Source organism: Elaeis guineensis, chromosome 4, assembly GCF_000442705.2.
Source record: "Elaeis guineensis isolate ETL-2024a chromosome 4, EG11, whole genome shotgun sequence".
Lineage (NCBI taxonomy): Eukaryota > Viridiplantae > Streptophyta > Magnoliopsida > Arecales > Arecaceae > Elaeis > Elaeis guineensis.
In genome coordinates, this window is record NC_025996.2 from 112,967,548 (window position 1) to 112,972,934 (window position 5,387).

The window sequence follows — 5,387 nt, forward strand, 5'->3', positions numbered from 1 at the left end:
TCATAAGCTTCTTTAGGGCAAATTTATAGATCAGGAGATTTTACTCAAACATGCTGGAAGCAGGAGAAGCAGCTGGAGAAGGAAGGGGCTAAGATCATAGCCCAAGCTTGCAAGACGGCATTCTTTATGAGCTTCAAGAAGTGCAAGTCCATTGTCCAAGTGCACCTCTCTCTTGACTTCATCAAGCATCTTCAGATCGATTGTCTGGACGAAGATTTACAGACGGTGTCGTCGGATAACTGATCGAGATTTATAATGACATCCTACTTTCTGGATGAGGTGGACAAGATCGACACAGCCGTCCAGACCGAAGGCACCGACAGCATTGAGGAATACTATCTCGCAGACGACCGCCTCGGTACTCTCCCTGAGGAGTAATTTATGCCCTCTTCTTCTTTTATTCTCCGTGATCTGAGGCTCTTGATCTTATAATAGAATCTCTATAGAAATAGATGTATACCTCTTCTTTTGATGAATATGAATCATGCTTTTAAATATGTGAATCAAAGTCTTTAACATATGCTCGGCCCATGGCTATAACTATAAAACTTGATTAGAGTAGTAGCCCAGATGAATACTTAGCTTATGTTATGCTTCAAGCAAGGCACGAGCCGAGCTAAAATTAGGGCAAAAATTCGAGCTGGCTCTAGTTGTAGATAGAATTAGAAGTGTAGTAGAGATTATAATTCTCATTCCGATCTGGGACGAAATTCCATACTTGTCGTACAGATTTTGAAAAGACTAGAATTTGAATTACATCTACATGGGAGAAATTGGCACATGTCTGTACACATTTCTTCGAAAGTGACATAAAATGTGATTCACCTGGCATTGGTATTAACTACCATATTGGTGACAATAATCTAATCCATTCGCAGTCACCACGTGTCATGCATATGCTAGTCTTCTATCGAGGTATGTTTTCTGCAATTAATGCACCAATGGGAGGTGGCTTTTGAAGATCTAATTCAAGTTTGAGGTTATTTAAAATCTCCAAATAGAATAAGATGCAGACCTTGCAAAGTTCTAGTTATCTTTTCCTTTTACTGCAAGTTTCTCTCTTCTTCATCCTTTCATGATTTTTCTGCACGAGAGAGAGAGAGATGGCTACCATGGAGCCTGACTTTGCACCGTTGGGCTTCAGATCAAAGTTGACAAAGTGAGACATAATCATCATGTATGAGCAATATCAAATACCTCCTGCATTCTAACTTGAAGTCCCGAGATTGGGTGATTGAGTCTGCCATCCGCCTTCAGGAGATATGGGCTTCTACGATGAGTGTTTTCGAGCGGGCTGAGGCTTCCTCTCCATCTTTTTTTTATGGTGCTCCTCCAATACTTTGAAATATCACCACGTACGATAGTGCCAAATATGTGGCGACATATCTACAGCTTCATCGCAATATGCGTGCTGGCTGGGATTGTGCCAAATGTCATATTTTTTTCATTTTTTCTTCAGCCTCAAACAACACCCAAACTTGTATGGGTGGTGGTACATGACTCTACGGAAGAAGAAGGATGGCTTTTGCCTGATATTTTTGGGTATACCTTCCATCATGCATGGTTGAAAGTCAAGTTTCTCTTTTATCGCAGACGTCAGATGAAGACTGAAATTTTACCCCCTAGTGCGAACCCCGAGAGGCTGCACTAAAGGAACCTTCGACGAACAAGAACCTGGAGTAGGGATGGTAGCTCTGTGGAGCTTCAGGATTTCAGAGTTAAAAGAGCTGCTGTCGGCTCAGGTGCTATTTAATGTTGGTATCAGCCAAGTCGCTCCTTAAGGTACGTGAGTCAACTATCTTGGCCTTAAAATCTTCTGGCATTGTTCATCGCACAATTTGATCATCATGATCGCAGAGCTAAATGCTGGAAGAGCTTGAGCCCGCCAAAGGAGAAGAAAATCCTATAAAAAAGAGGTGCCAAGCCTGCCACCAGATGGAGCCTCTGGGACAGAATCGGAGATCCCGCACACCCAACTTTGGGGGCCAGGGAGTATGAACCTTCTCATCTTGAAAATAATGAGATTATGTGGGTGAAAAGTAGCTTGCTTACCACCTCAGCTATTACAGGCTACTAGGTGGGCCATGCAGACCAAGGCTTGGAGGAGATGATTCTGAGCCTATCTACTCTTCTTAGCTCACCGACTCGACCAGCTTCACCCGCTGTCGAATCCTCCTCAGATGAGGCACTAGCCGAGGTTGTCGATGCATCTGGAACTACGCCATCGGGCTGAAGCTTGAGGCCTCAGCACTGAGGGATCCCATACTGGTGAGCGAGCTACTCTCCGGACTGCTCCTCCCTATTGATGCGAACGAGCTGCTAAACATTCTTCGGAGGAAGATGAGGAGAGGAGCCGTAGATTGCCTCATCTGGGTATGCTGGTGCTTTCTCATTTAACACTACTGTATGCTCATTTATTACTCATAAATTTTTTTTACTTATCAGCTCATCTATTACTTGAACGGATACATTGAAAGCTCCCATGAGCTGGCCAAAGAGGTGAAGAAGTCTGGGCTTAAAATTAAGATGCTTAAAAGAGCAAAAGAGAAGGCCAAGAAGGAAGTTGGAGAAATCTCCATGAAAGCTAATGTCGTTGAGAGGAGAGCCGAAGATGCTAAGGTAGCATTGAGAAAAACTGTTAAGGAGAATTCTTGGCTACTGAGTAAGGCAGCGGAGTTCGAAGCTCAGACGAAAAGGAGTGCGGCTCTAGCGAGGAGAACTCTCGCCTGCAAAAAGAAAAAAGAGAGCTGAAGGCCCAACTGAGAGTAGAGGAGAAGCAAATTGTCAAGGCCGCTTCTAAAGCTGTGGAGGACTTTTGGACCTCAAAAGAATATAAGAAGAAAGGGCTGAATATTCTGTTGATGCCTATGATGTTGAAAGATAATCTATCCGAGCCCAAGTTGCTGTCAAATATTCAGATCTGGACTTAAATTTTTTAGAAGAAATCTAAGATCCTACTGCAGCGAATATCTCAATGGCCAGCACCTCAGCTCCAAGTGCTGTCCTATAATTTCTGTATTTTTTTCATATTTTAGGATCATTGTAAGAAAATTTTGAAAGAAATAAAATGAGTAGGATCCTTTTTGTCATACTTCTGCTACGTGAACTCATGTCGATCTAAGGCAATTTAAGTGAATGATAACCTCATTCTACTCCCTTAAAGGCAGATGGTTATGAAAAATGATGGTCGATGACTCATCTGATAAGGCTACACCTGAAAGATGGCACGGGGTCTATGAAGATGCGCCACATGGGCACATTTTGTTTTGTAAGGCATCACAGAGATTTATTCCCACTTTGGAGGAGGTGCGTCATTAACTACTTGGCCATTAACTCCTAAGAAATATCGATTGGCGATTTAATATGACTGCTAGCACTTATAAATAGAAAATCAGAGAGCAAAGGGAATGCTATCCCTCCTTCTGTGGTAAGAAGTCTCCTTCTTTGTCTACTGTCATGTCGTTGCCTTCAAATTTGCCACCCTTGGAGTAAATTAAGAAATGGGTGAGAGAGCGGAATGCCTTTGCAAGGGATGCTTATCGGAGGTATTTAGCCCATGAAAGGGAGAGAGGTAGGCGGATTGGTGCATCCTCTTCTCATAGGCCCCCCTCCTTTGCCTCCTGCGATCAGGCTCCCCCATCAGCTTGAGCACATCCCGCCTGCAATTCAGGAGCACTGCATTGCAGAGTTCTGAGATTCTATGGTATTCAGGAGGAAAATGCTGGACGTCACCGTCGTTGCCATCGCCTTCATCTAGGCTTCGATGATTGTAAGGCTCATCTATTGAGGATAATGTCGTATTTAAAACTTCACGGCATACAGACTGGCAGTACCGACGAAGAGGTGGAGACCTCAACGGATGAAGATTGAATCAACTCATTCGAATGATGAGGAGGTGAAGTCCTCGATGGATGAAGATCAAACCAGCTCACCTGGTTGATCCTATGCTCCGTCGATAGCAGTGGGACATCCCTCCTCATCTCCTTCTCTTATTTTCCTCTCCTTCTATTGTCCTCCTCTTCTTCCTCTTTTGTTCCTTATTTTCTTCTCTTGTTTGCAAAATGGTGCCTGGAGCAACCGTCTTCTAAAATGTTCGAAACACCAGTTTTTTCTTTATAAAGTGCTTGGAGCGCCGACTTTTTCTTTATAAAGATTTTAATGAATAAAAAAAAATATTATGTTTTGAAAGTCGTTGTTTCATTTCAAACTTTAAATTTGCATCTGTGGACTTTATGAATTTTACTCAGCTCATAGAAAATAGTACAAATAGACGCTCAAATCAGCATGAGAAATGCTCAGTACTTAGCTCAGCATGAGTAAGGTTCTAGGTGGCTTAGCTTTAGCATATAAATATTTAAGACAACTTCAATTGAAGTGAATATATTTAGAGCAGTTTAGAACAACTTGAATATGATTCGATCGTCCATGGATCTAAGGCATCATAATAATCATCTCAACACTACCTCCTACTACTGAGTCTGAGATAATACCTCATGGATCTGAGGCATCATAATAATCATCTCAACACTATCCCCTACTATTGAGTCTGAGACAATGCCTCAGATGAAAGGAGTGCTGTTGAGGTAATGCCTCTTGCCGTACATTGTCCATCTTTTTATTCTTCTTCTAAAGAGACAGTGTGTGCTGACGATGATCTTGTCTTTATGGCATCTAGGGCTCTTCAGTAGCGTTTTGAGGGTCTAATTAGTTATCCCTCATGAGTGAGTTGTGTGCCTGCAGTGATTTTGTGCCTACGACATCTAGTACTTCTTGTCTTCGTGCCAGAGATAGTGTATGCCAGTGGTGAGCTCATGCCTATGATATCTTGTGCTTCTCGATGGCGTTCTGAGGGTCTGATTAGTTAGCCCTCCGAAGGTTTCCTCAAGGGTCTCCTTCGCTTCTCATGCGACTCGGACTCTGCAAGGGTTTGCTAAGTTAGCCCCACCTTGGAGTCATCGAGGTCTTCTCGAGGATCTGATAAGTTAGTCCTCACAAGTGACGTTATGTGTCTACGACGATCTTGTACCTACATCATCTAGTACTTCTCATCTTTGCGCGAAAGGCAGTGTGTGCCAGCGGCGAGCTTGTGCCTACGGTATCTTGCACTTCTCGTCTTTGCATGAAAGATAGTGTGTGTCAGTGGTCAGCTTGTGCTTATGGCATCTTGCACTCTCGACGACATTCTAAGGGTTAGATTAGTTATCCCTCCAGAGGTTTCCTCAAGGATCTCCTTTCGCTTCTCGTACAATTCGAACTCTGCAGGGTCTGGTAAGTTAGCCCTACCTCAGAGTCGTCGATGTCTTCTCGAGGGTCTAATAAGTTAATTCTCACGAGTGGCGTTATATGTCTATGACGATCTTATGTCTACGATAGCTAGCACTTCTCGT